This window comes from Triturus cristatus, chromosome 9, assembly GCF_964204655.1.
Source record: "Triturus cristatus chromosome 9, aTriCri1.1, whole genome shotgun sequence".
Taxonomy (NCBI): domain Eukaryota; kingdom Metazoa; phylum Chordata; class Amphibia; order Caudata; family Salamandridae; genus Triturus; species Triturus cristatus.
Window position 1 is genome coordinate 238,414,547 of NC_140592.1, and position 22,001 is coordinate 238,436,547.

The window sequence follows — 22,001 nt, forward strand, 5'->3', positions numbered from 1 at the left end:
TCTTGCACAGTGAGTGAAAGCATTTGTGCACATCCGCCTATAAATTGCTCTTCAGTGTCAGGAAAGGTGGGCCATTGCTTTACTTTGTCAATAGTTTTTATCTTTTTTCTTTCTTCATCATTTTTTTCAGTCATTCTCATGTGTTCAAACTGGTGTGCTGCCTTTAATTCTTGTTTATACATCAGGAGTCAATACATCATGGTAGGAGCATCAGAAGTCTGCACATTGAAGTAAACTGTAAAAGTCTTTAAATATACATACCCTTTTCTATTCTCCTCTCTCTCTCCCCCTCTCTCTTTCTCTCTCTCTCTAACAATATTGCCAACATGGGGTTCTGGTCACATTATAAACCATGAGCTGAAGGCTGAGTTGCTTGTAAATGTAACAAGAGTCCCCAAATGGCAATATTGGAACACATTATACATTACCCATTATGATTTTTTTATTTTACATGATTATTTTGGTTTAGTTAGCTAGGAAAAGTTGTTTTCTCCACAGGTAACAATGGAAAATGAATGCAGTAGAATATTTAGATTTTCCTTTCATTAATAATTTGTTGATAATGGCGAGGACCAGAGAATATTTATGGTTCAGAGGCCGCAGCGTTTAACACATAATTAGGAATTTACTGAACATATTTCGCTGCATAATTTGCTGATTTCACAAAAATTGTGTTTCTAGCTAAATGGATGAAAATAATTCCCGCAAAAAAGGTGTCACATCATTTCCATTTTTTTTCTCATGAATATAAAACTTTTGCCGCATAACTTGGTCTTTCATGCCTCATAATTCTGCCAGCCTAGACGAGGGTAAAGCTCTGCAGTTACGTGTGTTGACCGTTATTATGATGAGGAGGAAATCCGCATTTCACCATGAAACATATATATGGTTTTTCACCGTTTGAGAGCTCTTCGGTGAGTTCAGGAAGGGTGAAAAAACATGTGTCTGGGGCCAAGAAAAATGAAATATTTTAAAGAAATGAATTGTTATCAAACTCTGCTCCACTGGAGGATCTTCAAGCTTGCAAAGGTGGCCCCATTGACTGGAAATGCACTGGGAGGGCGACCGAATCTGGTTTCACTTGAAACTCACAAGTGAAGACTATTGGTGGCAGTCCTGTTTAGAGCGTGGCCACATAGTGTGTGATATGGATAGATAGACTGAACGATAGACAGGCAGGCAGGAAGGTAGGTAGGTATGTGGGTGGCTGGACGGTTGGATGGATGGATGGATGGATGGATGGATGGATGGATGGATGGATGGATGGATGGATGGATGGATGGATGGATGGATGGATGGATGGATGGATATGTCAAAGTTTTTTAGAAATGTGTGATTTTATTAGGGTTAATGTTCTAATATTTGAGAGATATTTTATGCAACAATGTGTGTTGTAAGTCATATTGTAAACACAAAGCACATTGTAATTAAAGTCAAAACATATATTCTAAAACATGCTCTTTTGTAGTACATTGATGTGTTTATGTATGATTGCCACACTTGGGAGGCAGCATGCTTTATTTGCTTTTCTTTTTATTTGTGTGGCACTTGCTTGCAGTAAGAGTAAACAAACTATCCAATTAACCATCCCACAAGCTTGTTAAAGCCAGACCTACTGGACTTGCCAGTGCATTTATTTTTATTATTACCATTGAAAAACAGATTTCTTGTACAACGTACTAATAAGTCTTCATTAAATTCGTGTATAAAGCTGATCATTTGTTCCTGGGCTGCCATTCAATTGTTTCTGCGAGAAGTTACAGTTCAACTGACCCAAGAGGAATGACAGGAAGAACACCTGTAAATATCACAAAATGATAACTACTTTGCTCTAATAAGAGATTACAGGCTGATCTCATTCTTCCGAACTCCCTAGTCTAATGGTCCATTAGTTGATAAACCTTGCTTTCTTTCTCAGTGGGGCCTGTATTCAGCCAAGATCACACATAGGAAGTGGTCTGCTCAATCTCTCGGATGTATGACATTACAACGCGTGTCATTACAACGCGTGCAGTTACATTGCATGCGTTACAACGCATGCGATGTTACAACGCTATGCCATTACAACGCAAGTCTTTACATCGACTTGCACTAGATGGCGTGCTAACATTAGAAAAGTGTAATTTACTATTCCAGCTCCAGTCCACGTAACAGTAGGGAAGGTGTTGGGATAGTAAACTACACTATTTGTAATGTTAGCACGCCATCTAGCGCAAGTCGATGTAAAGACATGCGTTGTAATGGCATTGCGTTGTAACATCGCATGCGTTGTAACGCATGCGATGTAAAAGCTGCGCGTGGTAAAAACCGCGTTGTAATGGCTGTTCCCCCAATCTCTCTTCCACTGCATCAATACAAGGGGGCCCAAGGAGGTAACCTGGACATAGAGTAAAGCTCGCTTGACTAAAAATAGAATAGTTTGGGGGAAAAACAATTGATAGCGATGTTCATTTCTGAAAAGAAAAGTTTTATTTTCTAGGATAAAACTGATCATTTTGGGTGTTTAGAAAAAATCTAACAGAGCATTTGGATGGACAAAATATAACATTTAAGAATCAGAAGTACATTTTTGCTCATTTGAAATATCATGCTTGTCAAAATATCGATGTAGAAGACATGAAGGGGTACATTTGATAACAAAACGTGCATTTTGGACAACAAACAGCTGCATTTTAGGTTGGGTAAATTTTTTGAAGGCCAAGACGCAAATGATTTGCTGACTTTAGAGACTACGGGAGGGGGCCTGGAGCAGTTCTACCAAGTCTCAGGCACAGGTCTGCAAAAATGTGAATGTTGGTCTATGGCTTTTAAATCAGTCCTGAGTGTTATTGCTTGTGACACATAATCCTTCCCTGTACATTAACAGGCAGGGACAACCTGCTCCACACAGGAGTTGGAATCCAGAGGACCAGATCACATATCAAAATGTTGTTTCTTTTGCACAAGTAATTTTTATGGGGGTGTCCCTTATGAAAATAATCCCTGCCCAATAACATCTGCTGGTAAATTGAGGCCAAAAATGTTCAGGATTAGACCAGCATGGGTGGGTCTATCGAAGAACCACATATGTTTTGGGAGTATCGATAACCACTTTAACCGACAACGAGAAGGTCCATCTGCAGAACAGCCCAAGGATCATTTTTTCCCACCTAGTTGAGTAAACAAGGATCTGTTTTTGCAATTCTTCTACACTCAAAAATACTTAACAGGTGTGACAAAATCCAGCTCACATGCTGGAGTGGTAATTGTACTGTCATGAGTGTCAAAGTGCAGAACATTTTCTCATTACTTTATTAGCCGCACATTATTGCACATGTCTTTTAAACAACAAACGCTTATTTATTTATTAATAAAATTACTGGGGTATTTTGTTGTGCTGGAATGGAGTTGTGAAGGTCTCTTATTTGGCTTCACCTTTTTAGGTCTCGCATAGGCGAGGCATCAAGTAATCAGTATTACTAGTGAAAATCCACCCATTGCATCTGTCTTTGTTTTGTTGCTTGCCATTGGTGGAATCTGGCATTGCTGTTCTTATCTCGCTTATTGTTGGCTGGTGGTCCGGTATGTTGCTTCCATTTTCTTCCATTTCTGGAGGAAGCAGCAAGGACCAACTACAGTTAACTTACACTGCTGGCTGTTATCTTTTTATTTGGGGACAACTTTTTTTCTTTGCTGCTCGTATTTCCACATCTGGCAGCTTCCTGCCCTCATCCGACGCTGTTTATTTATTTATGTTTAATATGCACGTGATCTCGGTTTACTTAATTATAATTTAATGATGCAGCCCACGCTGAGGCTCAAACCCTGTTCTGCTCCAAAGTCAGCATGGTTATATATTGAGCCACCTCCTCGCACCGTTTGATTTACTTGGTTTCAGATGCTACATTTGGTCTCAACTATGTGTGTTTTTTTTTAAATTGTATCTGTCTCCCCCTCCATGTGTATTTTTTTTTAAATGTGTCTCCCCCCCCCCCCCCCCCAGATCGCTGTTTATAATTAAATGATGCATCCCACGCCGAGGCTTGAACCCTGTTCTCCAGCTCCAAAGTCGGCATCTTTATATCTTAAGCCACCTCCTCCTTCAAGACAAGCTCCTTAAAGGGGGTATCTCTGTTTCCCTCACCGAGGCACCCTCCCACCATGCACTCACGTTTAACCCCTTCCTCCCTCTTGTTTTTCCTTGCATTCTGTGGGTTTGGCAGTTGTGAAGCAGCAGCATCTGTCGGGTTGTCACCGTCTTTTTCCATCACCTTTCACTGCAGTAACCTCTAGCCTGCTGTTTTTTGTGCCACGCACCCCTTTCGCAGCCCCCCAGCTGCTGCTGATCTGTTCGATCCCAAAGCCCCCTCCCCCTCCACACCCAGATTTTTGGTTCTCTGTAAATTGGTCCTGCTGTCGCTCTGCATGTGCTGTAAACCCAGCCTTTTGCTGCCCTGCAGCTGCTGATCAGACATTCGAGGATGCTTTTCCACTAAAAGAAACTGTCCGTGCAGGCCATTCCATTAGACAGATCTTGGCTGCTAAGCAAGGCAAAGGTTTTTTAGTCCGCGCATGCATCCTTGGTGCAATTTCTTCAGATTTAGTGTGTGTACTATAAAAATGCCCGCCCGCTTTCCTGTTACCCTGTGGCACACCGACCAGAGGACATCTCAGCGAGGTTGTGTACTGTACATAGTTCTAGAGTTGGAGAATTAAATATTTTAAACAAGGCATAAATGCTGTGCAGGTCAGGGGCGGGAGGCGCCCTCCGCCCCTCAACCCCACCCCCACCCTCAAGTTCAGACTGGGCCTCACGCTTGTGTGTGGGGGAGTGGTGTGCTGACTTTCCTGCTCTGCCTTTGCCGGGTGCTTAGCTGCTGGGAGCTGCATTGCACGTGGAGCCAATTTGTCAGGACACTTAATAAGGTGGCGAGGTCCGTGACATTTTTTGCCAGGCAACTGTTTTTTTTTGGTAGCGTGCATTTAATTGGGATGGTCGCGGCTTGAATGTCTGTGTGCAGTGGCAGCGCTGGTTTCAGAACCAGGACCTGTCTCGAGCTGTCTGTGTTCCACCAGAGAAATTTCCCTGAAGGAGCCGGGCAGGCCTGTGTGTCTCCTTTTTATTCTGAGATGGATCTCGACATTCTCTGTGGATTCCTTTGAAAACAAAAGCTGAACATACATTATCGGGTGAAGCTAATCGCTGATTAGAATGGAGCAGACAAACCCTAAACTTAAGAAGTATTGCAAAGTGATCACGAAAAGTGGCATTTTTTCTGCCGATTTGGAACGGGAGACTCTGAACTTCATGTACCACTCATATACTGATAGCTACTATAACTTTGAAGCACATAAAGCCATACTCAAGCTCTGCAAATCGCATCCTGCATTGCTTCTGTTTTTAGAACCTTTTTTGCATCGAGTGTGAAAACTGTGACACCCTCAGATATGAGCCAGCAACATTTACTGTATACGCACCGCTGTTCTCACTGCGATTAAAACATGATCATTTTGGCAAAGCGTGCCTCAGCATTTGGCCACTTTCTCGACCATGGACAGCTTTGGCTTGGGGCTTGAGGCCAGTGGTGGCTGGTGACATTTGAAAGTAGTGGGGCGAAAAAGTTCTGAGTGCCCTGTGGTGAGTGAGCGTAGCGAGTGAGCCTGACCGCCATAGGGGTGGTTCGGGGGGGGTTCTCCCCACAAGAACATTTTTAAGCAAGAGTGGGTAAATGGTGCATTTTCAAACCAATTTGAGAAAGTGAGAAGGTTAATAAAGCAATTGTGAAAATGTAGTTATGACATCAATAAAGAGATTTCATATGATAATGACGTAGGTAGCTGCTTATTCAGCATAACCACCGAACTGCATAACAGACTTTGAGATAACAATGAATCCCATGTGTGTAAATCAGTGTATAGAATATATTACATAAGGCAAAGGGGACTACAAGGTGTAGGATTCATGTCATTCATACTGGTAGGCATTTTTAAGAGTGCTTGGTGATATGGAGAACACAAACTCAGGATTCATACATAATACAGTTGTTAGTATCAGCTTTGCTAATAAGAATTTATTTCTATCCAAACAAACACTTTTTTAGCAACATTAGGATAATGAAAGACTTAGAAATAAAACATAACTTTCTAACCTGTACCATGTAGCTTGCATGCAGCTCTTTGATGGCAGTTCAAAAGTCACTGTCTTAGATGCAATTGTAATTTATGAACTGCACAGTAACAGAAGGGCCTCTGTGGCAAAAGCAGTAACCCACTACGCTATGCACATAAAATGCTGTTCTGTAATCTGCATAGTACATCCATGTTCTTTCTAGCAGGCATATGAACCCTCTATGCTACCCTAAATGAGTCAAAACTGCCACGAGACAAAACTGTGATCTCTCCCCAGGAAGAACATTAATCATTAGAGTTATCGTGAAACTACTGGATGTAGAGGGAACTCTGCAGTTGATGCTTTCAAAATTACTGTACTGCTACAAAACGGGCCCCCATTCAGTCCTGCCTTCACCCCATAACGACATCTGTGCTGTACTTACTGCATAGAAATACACAAAACCTGCAGTGCGGAGATCTCAGCCTAATTAAGCTAACCCTCTGGGTGATTGCACCTACTGCTGATGACTGCGGTTAACCTGCATACCACAAGAAATGCCCTATTGGATAACTGACTCGGTACATGCACGAGGTGCAGAGCTCGGCAGTCGCCTACTGGCCAAAGGCTCAAATGATGTGAGATAGATGAATCGGTGCATTGTTTACATTTTATAAAATAATTACCAATGTTATTATTCAAGGCGGATATGTCTCCGAACCGTAAGGCAAAATGCTTACTACTAATTTGCACATAAAAGATTCCCTGAAAATACATCAAATAAGAAAACAAGCTTACACGCATTGATCAAATTATGTCACAAATGAATTGATTTATGGAAAAACGAATCGTTCTTGAAAGCAGACCAATTTGTGAAAAATGGAATGAAGGCAAAACAACACAATTTTCACAGAAACACTTTGCTTCAGTTCAGTTTTGTCCGTATTCACTGAACCCCGATTTACGCTTTTGTGAAAATTATAAAAACATTTTTGCCCAATCTTAAACTCAACATCCCCGATATAAAAATTCCCCACCCCCACAACAGACCATGAGAATTTCGTTTCAATGTAGGGCTGAACGGCGTTCCTCATTCTCTCCCACATTCGCCAACCTTCCCTCCCAAACCACTGACCTCTCATTTATCGTTTCCATTTGGGGGAAAACGATGCGATTTTGGGAAGAAGTTGAGCTGGAGTTTAGCCCGGGGACTAAGAGAGTCAGGGAGCAAGGCGCAGGGACAGAGGTGGCATGAAAGGGGTGGTGACCCAAAGGGAGAGCGAATGGGTGGAGAGAAAACATAGCAGTAAGGGTGATTCCTTGTAAACATACATAGGTGCCAACCTGTATTCTTTTGGGCTTGTGTTGCAACAAAAGCATTTCCAAAAGTGAAAGCACATGAGGAATGAGAGAATCCAGCTGCACCCCTCCTACAGCCCGCCCCCTCTCATGATGACTTTAAATTGTTAACACCCATTACCTCGTTCTGCTTCTCAGCCTGCCCCGCCCCCTGCCACTGAAATGAAAGGAGTTCTGTGAACTCCTCCCAGGGCCATTGTGTAAGCACCCGAAATCCAAACGTATTTACGGCATTGAAAATCGGCACGCCCTCTGCCCTGATGTCACAGCTGTAGCTTGTGCCTACAGGTTGAAGAATACCTCGCCCAGCAGGCACATGACGCAGCAGGACATCTGCAAAGTTCATCACAGCTGCCCATAAAAAATAACAAGAGAGCAGCAAGTAGTAGATTTTTTTCAGCTGCTGCGGCGATTTTCTAAATTCTCTTTTTGCCTCTCCTCCCCTCAGAGTGGTAGGGGCAGGGGGCGACGCCCATTTTGCCCATTAAGACCTGCCGCCACTGCTTGAGGCGTGGCTGTTCATTTTCCACAGATTGAGGGGATACATCTGAGGAGGGACCCTTGCTCCTACTTCCAGGGCCCACTTTGGCGCTGTTCCGTAGGAGTGCATCAGTTCAAGTGGACCAGCAGCAAGTTGTGTTTGCTCCAGAATCCCATTGCAGACTTTGATGATTCATATAATGTTATATTGCACCTGGAGTAAATCGCACATGGAGCCAAATGCTCATGCAAATGTCTGTAAATCAGAGACATTAAAAAAAATCAATACAAACCCCACAGCTCTCAGTGCCAGTGTGAAGGGAAAAGGGAAGGGAGGGCTCATCCAATTCTCCATTATTGTTCTCTACCTTCATAATGCCTTCTCCTATTTTTTCTCTCACTCTCCTCCCTTCTCTTCTTCTACCTCTTTTTTAGTCACTTCCCTTTTCTCTCACTCTCCTTCTTTCTCCTCACTCTGTTTCCCCCCTCCTCCTTTCCACCTGTGTTAATCTCCCTTAATCTTCTTCCACCGTCCCTTCATTCCTTTCTTCCTCATTTCATTACTTTTCCCATTCTTTTCATTTCCCTTTCTCCCTCATATGTCCTCACCCTTTTCCCAGCTCCACAATACAAAATACCATTCCACATAATTACACTCCATAAAACACAATCCCACTCCACATAATTCCAGTACACTCAATACCACATAACTACTATCCACATAATTTGTGTAGTGGAATTATGTGGTATGGTGTGCAGTGGCACACCATACCACATAATTCACTACACAAATCCACTCCACATCACACAATTCCATGCCACACAATTCCACAACTAACAATTCCAATCCAACACACATAATTCCACTATACACCATATATATACACTCCATAACACATTGATACACGACATTGCCATTTGCAGCGCAAATAGCTCTGACTCAAGCAAATGCGAGACCTATTGCATTTCTAATGCTTGTTTGTTTTTTCGATCTCTATAATGTGCGTTGCCAGTGAAGGAGCATAATCAATTTGCAATCCAAAATATAAGAACAATTAAATACTGACTCATATGGGAGCTTTGTAAATATGGCGCAACAGGGGCATGTTTTACGTCACCGATGCATCACAAAAAAGTGACGTAACAGCAGAGCAAAACTGTTGCAAGGCCTCATAAATAAGGCCCACAATTTCTGCCCTCCTGTAATTTAAGGTAATTTTTTAAATAAACATTGTTATCTGCTTGATTCACATCAGGCATCACCCATAGTTTGAAGAAACACAAAAAGATGTATTTCCAATGAGGAGGAATTGAAAATATAAATTATTAGGACACTTTTGTTTTATCCTTTACCTTGATAACTTAAATGAGAAATGCTCATGTGAGATTATTTTACTCATTTCATTCGATTTCCAACCCCCTTGTCATTTTCTGCTGCTCAGTTTGCAGCTCTGTTATGACTGTTCCCCTCCAGTATGTGCCTTTATTAAATATGGATATCAGTAGAATTATGGGCATATTTAATGCAGTTGCATTGCCCTGACGCCGTGCAATGGAGTGCAAGCCGACGCAATTACTAAATAAGCCTTATCAAGCCACACTAGGCCACCTTCCGTGGCCCTGCGTGGCTTGATAAATCTAATGTAACGCGACACATCGCAAATCACTGTCTTGCGTTACTCTGCCCCATGAAAGCATTCCATGGGAGGAGCATGGGTGTTCCCATGCATCAACCTATGGATTTTGACGCATTCACAGATTTACCACTGCTAGACCTGGGAATTCTTCAAAATGATAGGCCTCCCCAGGTGAGGGGTAATGACTTACAAGAAGAAACATCGTTATTTCTCCTTGTTTTTCCTCTTTCTATATGGGCTGCATTCTGCACACATATAAAGGGGAAAATGCTGCAGAGGATTGTTTTTGTGCAGGAAGGTGCCCTTTCCTGCACAAAACAATCCTGCTTACAGCGCAGGCCCCCTTGCACCATGGTGCAAGGATGCCTGCATTGGCAATAGGAAGCACATTGTGGCACCAGTGCAAGGAAAAGACAGGAGTGCACCATATGGTGTTAAATACAGTACATTCCAGCCCTTTCCGTATCACGCATTGCTGCACAGCAAGGTGGCTTGCGGTGCTGTCAGAGTTTTTGATAAATGTGCCCCTCAGTCTGATCATCTGGTGATGAATGACTGGATTTCAAGCGGCTATGGTAATAGACCTTCATGGCTAGGGTCAAAATGGCTTTTAGATTAACTGCCATATTTGACAAAATAACTGTCCATGTCATGCTCCTATGTAATTGTCACACATATATAAAAATATCTTTCGTAGTTACTCTGCTGTGTAAGATGTCCTGAAATTTGCTAAGTTACGTATATAAATCTAGGACCATTGTTACATCCCCAATTGTACAAGCAAATTAGTTAATTGTTAAACCATTAGAGGTAAATATGGGAGTTATTTAGAGTTTGGCTAACAGGGTACTCCACCTCACATGTTAAGGAGTATCCTGTCTGCAAAAATGATGGTCCACCCACTCTATCTAGATTTGTTTGAAGTGTTATTTCCACCAGAGGAGCTCCTTCTGGCTCCACCAGTGGAAACCTTGGACTGACTGCCCCTCAAACATCAGGCCTGATGGACCTAGTACCTCAGAGTGTCCAACCTATTTAGGGTGAACATTCTGACATACTTTTATCCTTATAAGGACTGCCAGGAAACGTCTGGTGATCCTGAACTAAAAAAAAGTAAACATGACCCAAGATGCCAGGAGAAAAAACTCCCTGAGTGTCAGGGAAATAAGATTTCGATTTTTGTGGGAAACAAAAAACTTTGTCTGAACAGTTGCATTAACTATGGTGTATGCTCAGCAACCTTACAGTGTTTTCAGAGGAGCCACCATGGTGCATCTACTCAGAAGTCATAGAGATCTCTGCCAGGCAGTTGGAGGTCTTTAATTATAGTGGGCTGTAGTCTGCCATATTTGGCTGATCTGATGGAATGAAGTACCACCCGCCAAACACTGAATAACCTATGTATTTTGCTCCAATGCTATGTGGTAAGTATGGATAGCTTGACAGAAGAATGTTTAACACACATTCTGGCTATCTGTAGTCTCAAACTATGCATGATTCACAAGAGTACTGCATATAGCACACCTCTTTATTTGCTATGTCCCAATGCACCATTTCGGTTTGGCATCACAGCTCAGCTGACTGCAGACCTATTGTTACAATTCTTTACATATACATAGAGTCAGATTTGTCTCTATAAACTGTAGTATATTTTTTACATGATGGTATTATTTCCTAGGTGTATCACTCTGTCTTCTAGGAAGTGATTACATTGGAAAGCCTGGGACACTATTCCATCTAAAATGTATATTCAAATATTACACTGTTACACTGTTTGTCACATTCAATTACCTCTTTTCTATATGCATTCTTGACAGAAAACAATACTTTTTAATACTTTTCCCAGCATTGGCAAAGCTAATGCAACTGGCTGTAGTATGATAAATGGTATTTGTGAATGTAACACTTGTAAACTGCATTTGTGAATGTTTGTTTGTTGCATAAGCTAAACGTATTGGGGTTGCCAATGCCTTTTTATTAAAGACAGGGGAATCATGACAAGTCTATAATAATAAACAAACTTGAGGAGATTAAGAACCAGGACATTCACACAGGGAGGTTTCAAATGTGATGGAGGCTTTCTCCTTGGAAATGTCCTATTATAGAATGCATGCCACGCAAAGTGTCTTTCTCTTTGAAAGCATGCACTGCAGACCAATTGTGGTCTATAATGTGCACACACCCAGGGGTGTCTTCTTCTGTGGGAAAGTAGGAACTCATAAATCCGTTATAGGTGTAACCCCTTGAACAGTAATGAGGCCCTTGAAAAATTGCAGCTTGGAATTAACTGTGTGGTTATGGCTGTGATGTGATGTTGCCATCTGTGTTGGGAACCCACACCCAACTGTTTGGGGAGTGTGTGTGTGTCTGTGTGTGCACACAAGTGTGTGTGTGTGTATACAATTCCCACCAAATTATCTCAAAGGGCATCTGGGGGCATATGTATCAAGCCCTTTTCCCGTTCGCAAACGGGACGATTCTCAGAATCGGCCCGTTTACGAACGAGAATAGGCCTTTTGGGATGTATCATCCCAAAAGGGCATCGCAAATTAGAGAATCGCAAATTTGCGATTCTCTATTTTGCGATTGCATTTAAGGAATTGCAAATTGCGATTCCTTAAATGCGATGTAACAAGCACCCAAGTTGTGCGATTTCTCCTTAAGAAATCGCAAATTACCACCAACTTCAAGTTGGTGGTAATTTGCGATTTTTTTGAAAGATGCACTTTTTGGCATTTTTCAAAGTGCCATGTGGCGCACATACATGCCCTTAGGGCATGTATGTGCGCCACATGCGCACACATGCTCATTTCAGCGGTGCATCAGGGTGTCTTTATGACACCCTTGCACCCTTGAAATTATTCTCAATTTGCGATTCTCTAATTGCAAATCGCTAATTGAGAATGTCTTCACATTCATTCCTATGGGCCTCCTGGCCCATAGGAATGAATGGGAAGGTATTTGTTAATTGCGATTCACAGTTTGCTAATCGCAATTAAGGAATGCCAAGGAATCGCTAACAATTTGCGAATTTATACTTACATCTCGTTTGCGATTCCCAAATAGCGATTCTCAAAACAACGCTATTTGAGAATCGCAAAGAGAGAATTTGATACATATGCCCCATAGTATTGAAAAAAGGGTAAGATAGGCACCCATCTGTCATTAAGCATTTGACACACAGGAGTGTGTCTGTGCACCTACTTCCCGAGGAATGTTCTGTTCATAATGGGACACAAAAATGATCTATGGATTTATGACATAAGCTTGAATGAATTTTAAACAGTTTATAGATTTCAGTCTAACATACCCAAATCTACAATTAGAATGTGATGTTCTGTTTTCTATTTCTGATCAAATAATTTAAGAAATTGCAATTTATGGAGCAATTGCATGATTAGGAGCTCAATTATCCACCAGTACTGAACTGAGAAACCCATCAAGTGTTTTAGTAGACTCTACTCTTGGATTGCAGGCCTTTTCACTTCCTACTCTGTACATTTTCAAGCACCATCGTGGGAGGCACTCTAGTTGTTCTATGCAATCCTGTAAGGGTGCCTATTGAAAGACAATGTGTCTTGTAATCTGACTATTTTGTAATTCCTTTTCATTGAAGCTTGCAGCCCTCACATTTTGAGAAAGTGAATGACTTGCCTAGGAGAACTGTAAGAAAATGGAAATTAGAGATATAAAAGAACCAGTTTGTGGCATTACTCGGCTAAATAACATGATTAGCATGAGTAATGATGTGAATCACAGTTAAGACTTTATAATGAAAGCATAAAGAAAGCAGTGACTTATCTAGTTCTTATCAAAGACTTTCAAATACTTTAGGGAGCTTAGCTTGGGCGCTTGCCTAACTCTAATAAGTGAAAGTAGTCCACCCGGCTCTAATGCAGATATTCTTCTGGCAAAAATTCACAAGGATTAATGTTGCTAAGCTGCATTGTTATGGAGCAATTTTTCAACTCCTCATTAATTTGGGGTGTTTTTCCTAAAGGCCTGAAAATTGCTTTGTTTAAAAATCCTAGTTTACATATGGCTAGTCTAGAGAATTCTGTCTTCAACCAGATAACTGCCTTTGTTGATGACAGTGACTAACTCATCCTACAAAGGCAGGTCTCAGAGCAGGCAGTGGTCACTCCAATGATGGATGATCTCTGTTATAAATGAAGCCACCAGGTTGTGCAGTACCTCAAGGGTTGCTGTTATTGCCTCAACTATTCAATCTCTACATGGCACCCTTGGGGCAGCTGATTCAATATAGTGCACTCAGGGTGCTCATGTATACAGATGACTCACAGATCCTTTTTGTGGTGGACTGTAAGCCAGAGAGGAAAGCTGCCGATCAACAGAACTGCTTGGCTAAGGTCAATCAATGGATGGGACAAAAACATTTTAAGCTGTAATGGTGGATCCTTGCTCTCTTTTTCCATCCCACTATTTGGAACCAACTTTTCTGGTTTTCTCCTTTGGGCCGAAATAGAATCCCTGCTGATTGGTTGAAACATTTAACTGTGTTAACATGTACCCGACAGCTAGACCCATTTACTAAAATGTGCTTTTTTCAGGGGTTTAAAGAGAATCAATAATATGTTTAAGTACAGCAAAGAGTTCAATTTGTCTATTCATTTACTTCTTCTAGATTGGAATATTGCAACTCATTGTGTTTAAGATTTCCAATCAAATTCATTACAAAGTTATAAATGTTTTAAAATCAGCAGTCAGTCTGATATTAAACAAATTCAGTTTCAACATAGAAACACTAGCTTTACTCCATTGGCTGCCATTTCAGCAAAGGATCAAGTTTAAAACATTATGCTTAATTCATAAAGGGTGGAAAGCATAACCCTCTAACAAGGAATTTCTCCTTTTACTCTCCGAAATGCAATCTGAGAACAAAACAGGCATAACTGGTAAATATACCTAGATTTTGCATTTCAGTACTGGAAGGCATATCTTTCACAGTGGTTGCTATAAAGTACTCAGCCATCTCAAATTAAAACCAAAAGGTAATTACTGAAATGTAAGTGATTAACAAGACCTGGTTTTTCATTTATTAGGATCTGATTAGTTTGTGCATTTTTAGCTTTTAATTTGAGATGTTTATTTTTCTATTGCTGAGGTACCTTTGGGTGTTTGTTCAGGCTTTATGAAAAACCATAAATAAATAAATAAATAAATATATTACAGAACAGATGAATTACTCAGCATGTCAGGTGCATGCAGGCTTCCAATCCATTCCTAGACAATGGGGAAGATTAGTGAGATCAGGGGCCATATTATCAAGGAACGGCGATAACATTATCGCCGCTTTAGCGGCAGGAAACTGCCGTTAAAGCGGCGATAATGGGCTTGATAATATGCCCTTGTGAATTCCCATAGAAGCCCAGGATCTGGTGTGAACCTGGGCTTCTATGGGAATTCACAAGGGCATATTATCAAGCCCATTATCGCCACTTTAGCGGCAGTTTCCTGTCGCTAAAGCGGCGATAATGTTATTGCCGGTCCTTGATAATATGGCCCGAAATTCTTGTCTACATATATAAACCTACCAAGTAGGCTTGAAATAGCGCTGTTCAGCTCTGTTCACTAGCCACTTAGAAGACCGCTGGTCACTGTCATTAAGAAGTGGTTTGCATTTTGTCCATCTTGGACATGCAGAATCCCTTTGAACTTCAGGAGGTGGCTTTGCCGTTTAAGGCAGTTCTTGCTCTGGGAGAAAAACCTCTAGCATCGTAGTTAGGAAGCAAAAGCTTGCTAGAGTCATAACATTTGAATGAGGCTATATGATGCTTAAGGGCAGTGCAGTGATTTGTGATTAGAACTCTGAATTATTTGCATAAAGTAAGACTGAAACTTGGATACTTGATTTTTGATTACCAGCTATGAGCAAACAAAGTGTAAGATCCAGGTCATTGATGAAACACAGCCCTGACACATTCCCTTCATGAGCCAGAGCTCATTAGAAAGTTCACTCCAATTTCTATTCTGAATTCTGGCACAAGCATTTTAATGTAGCAGTGTTGTGCAGCCATTTGATGTGATGGCAAATTTGGGGTCCAAACATTAGGTGCATGACACAGAAGGTCTAAAGCAATGTTATTGCTTTACTAATTTTAATTTATATTGGATTCTATAACTTAATATTATATAGACTCAAAAGTTACACTATTATTTTAAGAAATTAACTGGTGTCTGAAATATTCTTGACCTGATTTGAATCTGACCATGTGCTATGATGATCAGATTGTGGCTCAATACGGAGGAAGCATATGTTACAAAATGGGATTCCTGGTTGGCTGAGGTATTTACCCAGACCAGGCATGAACCACGACTCTAGTCAGGGTAAGCTAGATACACACTAAAAAATAACCTGTGCTCACTCTCTGGTAGCTTGGCACAGAGGAGTCAGAAATATTTAAAGAGGCAATGTGTAAAGTATTTGTGCAGCACACACACACATACAGTAACACAATTAATACACAACAAAAAGACTCCACATAGGTTTAGAAAAAGAGAGAATATTTATGTAAGCAAAACAAGACCAAAATGCCAAAAATACAATAGGTATACGTCAAGATATGAATTTTTAAAGATTAAACAAAAAATAGAACTTAGAAATCACTAGTGGGCAAAATGTTACATGAGGTCACAAGGGACTGGTGCAAATCCAAAGTTCAGGTCGCCCGTGATCGACAGCAGGCCCGCTACAGGACCTAGACAGGTCCCTCTGATGAAATACCTCAGATGGTTCTTTTCTCAACATCGAGAGTCTACTTCATCATTATTGAGCAGCACAATGGGGGTAGGGCTCCCGCATCATCGTTGAGTTCTGTTGAAGTGAATGCAATGTGTTGTTGCTGAGCCAGGCTGATCGTCGCTGTCCTTGAACCGTGTAGGCAGTGGATTTTTTGTCATTGAGCAGCCTCTGCATCGAAAGGCGATGCAGCAGAATTTCTCATGCAGTTGATGCAATTCGTCGGCTGTTTGATGATAGCAACTAAAGAACCCACTTCTGAAGCCCAGGGATTGAAGGGGGCACCTCAGGCAAGGGTAGGACTCACAAAAAGGAGAGCCCATCAGCACTAGCAGAATTGTAGAAAGCCTTTTGTGTCCCTTACAGACTTCAGTAGAACAGGAGACAAACCAGCAAGCCCTTGGAGATCATTTAGAAGGAAGGCAGAGTCTTTCCTGCAGTGCCAGGGAGCAGCAGGCAACAGGGCAACAAGGAGCAAAACAGTCCTTCCAGAAAAGCAATCCGCTTGAGCCCTTTAAGGAGCACAGCAGTCCTTCTGACAGAGGCTCAGTTCAAGATCCAGAAGTGTCTGATTCAAGGGGGCCAGAGACTCAGTACTTCTACCCAAAAATGCCTTTGATGTAGGGGGTGACTTCAAATGAACTCTCTGAAGTGCACAGGGATCCCTTTCAACTCAGTCCTGTCTGCCAGGCTAACCCTGGGGGGTAAATGAGTGCTTTGTGTGAAGCACGGATACAGCCAATTCAGATGTAAGTGTGAACCACCTCTCCCCCTTTCTGCCCAGGGCTATCACAATGCAGAGGAATGCAGATGAGTCCTCTGTCACACCCAGTTCTTCCTGTATTTGTTGCTGTCTAGGGGAAATACAAGTCATCCAGATTGATGCTGCATGCATGCTCTTGGGTATCTAGATATCAATCAGCCAGACAAGGCCTGGTGGACCTCTACTGGCTCCCAAATGCTCAAATAATTGAATGTAAAGCCTTGTGCATCACACAGAGAGCATTACATACGCAGGACCCTCCCATTCTATGTCAGTTTGATATCCCCTATAGCCCTAAAAGATTGCTTAGATCTACCAACTTCCAACTGGCCATTGTTTCCAAAGTCAGAAGAGATAGAAGTGGAGGACAGTCTTTCTGCCTCAATGTGGCCAAACTTCTGAATTCCCTCCCCCAGTCTATCTGATTCATAGACAATGAGCTGTGCTTCCATAATTAACAAAGTGTAGCTGTCACCCAGCCCAGACATGCATTGGATGCAATCTTCCAGGAACAAAGAGCAGTAAGTACTGTGCAATGCCCACTCTCAACAAGTGGCATTTCTAAAACAGTAATATTAAATCCAACTTCACCCATAGGAAGGATTTATCATTACCATGCCAAACATATCAAACATCAAAAAGTAACTCCTCTCTGATCAGGAATTACGGCTTAAAAATGTATTAAGAAATTCCCAATACTAGTCCATGATAGCGGTATGCTTCACAGTAGAGAAAAAAACTAAATAGGCTGTTTGTCACTACCAGCACATGCAAAACATAAAAGTACATGTCCTACCTTTTACTTACATAGCACCCTGCCCTTAGAGTTACCAAGGGCCTACCTTAGGGGTGGCCTATGTGTAATAAAAAGGGGGTTTCCAGCTTGGCAAGTAATTTTAATTGGCAAGTCAAAGTGGCAGTAAACTGCCCACACAGGCTCCTGAGACAGGTTTGAAAGGCTCCTTCTGTGGGTGGCACAACCACTGCTGCAAGCCCACTAGTAGTATTTAGATTGCAGGTCCTGGGTATATGATATACTCCGTTACAAGGCACTTATAGGCAAACTAAATATGCCTATCAGATGTACACCAATGTTACCATGTTTAGGGAAGAAGCACATGCACTTTAGCACTGGTTAGCAGTATTAAAGTGTGAAAGCAAACAGAAGGAAGGTCAGAAAAAGAAGAGGAGAAAGGCAACAGGTTTGGGGTAACACTACTAAAAGAGGCAGTTCCAACACATGTGCATATTGACATTCTATTGTATTCTTGAAACAGATCAAATAAAATGATTGTGGGATATGAGCATGTTAAATTAACTAGTTATGAGATATGCTTTAATTAATAATATCATTTTAAAAAGCTCTATTGCCATTATGGAACCATTTGGAAGGAAACATGGCACAGTATGGATATAAAAAGAGGCAATAAGCTTTCCAATATGTGTGGGCATTAAAAGATAAAAATGAAAATCTTGTTAGGCGCAAGGTGACTGGTGAACAATTAATCAAACATGGGAGGCTAAGGTTAGCAACCAACTTGGCATACCAAGAGCAAACAGAAGAAGTTTGTAGCTTAAAGTAAACTGTAGCGATAAAAGAGGGCAACCTCAGAAACCAGGAGAAAAAGACAAGCACTCAAGTCGATATAAAATCAGATATAACTCAAAGTGCTTACATTTTTGAGAGACAAGTAGAGGTGAGGTAATTCAAGACTAGGGATGGACGTAACTCACATTATTTGATGTAGCATAATTATGCAACATTATTGTAAAATTAGGCATAATTACCTGAAATGCATCTCACACAAAAACTAAACTGTTCAGTTGGCTAAACATGCAATGCGAAAATTTAATTTTAAGTCGATTTGTGGTTTCTTGCATTTAAAATACTGCTGCTATCATTCGGTTTTGTAGTTGTGCGCTCAACATTTACCCAATCAGTCAGTTTGAGTAACACATCTAGCTGAAATATTAACTGACTGAACATGTTAAAGCATCTATTGCCACACATGTTGAGATCTGCAGTTAAGAAATTACCTGAAGGGTACATCTCACATTAAAATTGCGCCATGTGGAGTGATGATTTAGGGGCATATCAACAACAACCGGCGATAATTATCTCTAAGCGCACTTAGCGCTAGGATAATTATCGCCGGCTAGCGTGAATTTTTATCGCTGAGATAGCGTGCTATTAGCAACGCTTATCTCAATAGCGATAAAAATCCTCACGCTAACAGGCTAACGTGAGATTATCGCTGGAAACCCAGCGATAATCTCACGTTAGCTTGTTGATAGGGACAGGCAAACCTAGCCATGATATCCTCCTCCCATAGGATATCATGGCTAAATCAGAAAAATACCAGACGTAAAAAAGCAGCGTTAACCGCGGTTAGCGCTGCTTTTTTTGTCTCTAACAGGGTTAGCGATATTCTTGATAATAGGAGAAATGTCGCTTAGCGACATTTCTCCTATTATTTTACTCTGGAACGCCCCCTTTGCATCTCATTAGAGATGCAAGGGGAAGCGTAGATTAAAAGGGTGCTAACATGCAAATTTGCATGTTAGCACCCTGTTGTTGATAGGGCGCTAGTTTTATATCTGCTTTTTTGGCTTTTAAAGCCAAAAAAGCAGAGATAAAGCCCTTGTTGATATGCCCCATAATCTTGCTAATTGTGTGTAAATTTAGTTATATAAAATTAACAAAATTACTCCAACTGCTACGGCATATTAAAATTTCTCCCAGGCCTATTCAGAACTGAGAGTAAACTAGATATTTTAAATTTCTTGTCTAAAGCCATACCAAAGCTTGGGTAAATGGAGATTATTGTCAAGATGGCAGGAGAATTGAGTGTGGACAACTTATACTAAATAAAAGTTTAAAAGGAGAGGCAAAATAGATAGAGATGAAAATAAGAGGGGCAATATCCTACATTTTGATTGTTAAATATACATTTCTGCCTGAACTGGGCAACACAGAGTTAGTTGAAATGAAACCACATAATCCAAGAATGTATGGGCATATTCACAAGAAACTATCGCTGAGTCAACGGCACTTTATCGCAGCCAAAGTTGCGATAAATCTATCGCCCCATTCACAAGCTGGTGTTAACAGCCCACAGCACCAGTATACCCGCGATAGCAGCAGCAAAAAACATCGCCACAGAAGCCCCCCGCAACTATCGCTAATGAGATGCAGAGTGGGCGTTCCCGTGCCAAAAGCCGCGACAACATCACACCTCAACATTCACAACGACCAGACAGAACTGCGATAAAAACACAAAACAGGGGATAAGGTACGTTAGCACCAGGAAATCTACACCTGCTCTGACCTGGTGTAAAGTCGAACGGCAGCGTGCACAACAAAAGGGAGCACAGCTCAGGGCCACATCGGAAGGGCAACAGATGCCATGGAGCCACCCATCATGTGGCCCGGACACCCAAGAGGGCCACAACACCCACCGACACCACCTCCAGGACCACCCCTCCCTGGCACCCCCCCGACCAAAGACATGCCACATCAGCTACACCTAAACATGCCCAAAATAATCCGCCTGACGTCGCACAATCACAACTGGTGACATGCATGTGTCAACACAGAAATGAGCAGCACACATTCACTTTCGAAGCAACAAATGAAACTTTATTAAAATGAACACGGAAATGAAATTAAGACACATGGCCGCTCCTCTCGGGACAATCCGTAGGTCTCAGCCTGCAAGACAAAAAATATGATGAGAAGGTGTGTCCTCCGCACATCAAAGGACAGAGAGAGAGCGAAGGGGAGAGAGAGGAAGAGAGGGGGAGAGAGAGAGAGAGAAGAAGAGAGGGAGAGAGAGAGAGAGAAAGAAGTAGAGAGGGAGAGAGAGAGAAGAGAGGGGGAGAGAGAGAGAGAAGAAGAGAGGGGGAGAGAGAGAGAGAGAGAAGAAGAGAGGGGAAGAGGAGAAGAGAGGGAGAGAGAGAGAGAGAGAGAGAGAGAGAGAGAGAGAGAAAAGTAGAGAGGGAGAGAGAGAGAGAGAGAGAGAGAGAAGTAGAGAGAGAGTGAGAGAATAAGAGAGGGCGAGAGAGGGAAGAAGAGAGGGAGAAAGAGAGAGAGAGAGAGAAGAAGAGAGGGGGAGAGAGAAAGAAGAAGAGAGGTTGAGAGAGAGAAGAAGGGAGAGAGAGAAGAAGAGAGGGGGAGAGAGAGAGAGAAGAAGAGAGGGGGAGAGAGAGAGAGAGAGAAGAGGAGAGGGGGAGAGAGAGAGAAGTAGAGAGGGAGAGAGAGAGCGAGAGAGAGAAGTAGAGAGGGAGAGAGAGAGAAGAAGAGAGGGGGAGAGAGAGAAGAAGAGAGGGGAGAGAGAGAGAAGAAAAGAGGGGGAGAGAGAGAAGAAGAGAGGGGGAGAGAGAGAGAGAGAGAGAGAGAGAAGAGAGGGGGAGAGAGAGAAGATGAGAGGGGGAGAGAGAGAGAGAAGAAGAGAGGGATAGAGAGAGCGAGAGAGAGAAGTAGAGAGGGAGAGAGAAGAAGAGAGGGGGAGAGAGAGAAGAAGAGAGGGAGAGAGAGAAGAAGAGAGGGGAGAGAGAGAGAGAAGAAAAGAGGGGGAGAGAGAGATGAAGAGAAGGGGAGAGAGAGAAGAAGAGAAGGGGAGAGAGAGAGAGAGAGAGAGAAGAAGAGAGGGGGAGAGAGAGAGAGAGAAGAAGAGAGGGCGAGAGAGAGAGAGTGCCGCCCCTGCGCACCCAGGGCACACTGCTCACCTGCTGCCACCGGTGTGTCTCCAACCACGTGCCGGTATGTATCGCAGTTCACCAGGTCACACATCTGAATCTGACCCGTCAGCTGAAACAGAGTCCAGATACATGACTGGCACAGTACACACACCTGCACAAGACAACATCGCCTGCCCGCCCATGCACACCCAGGCAGAGGCACCCCAACCCCTC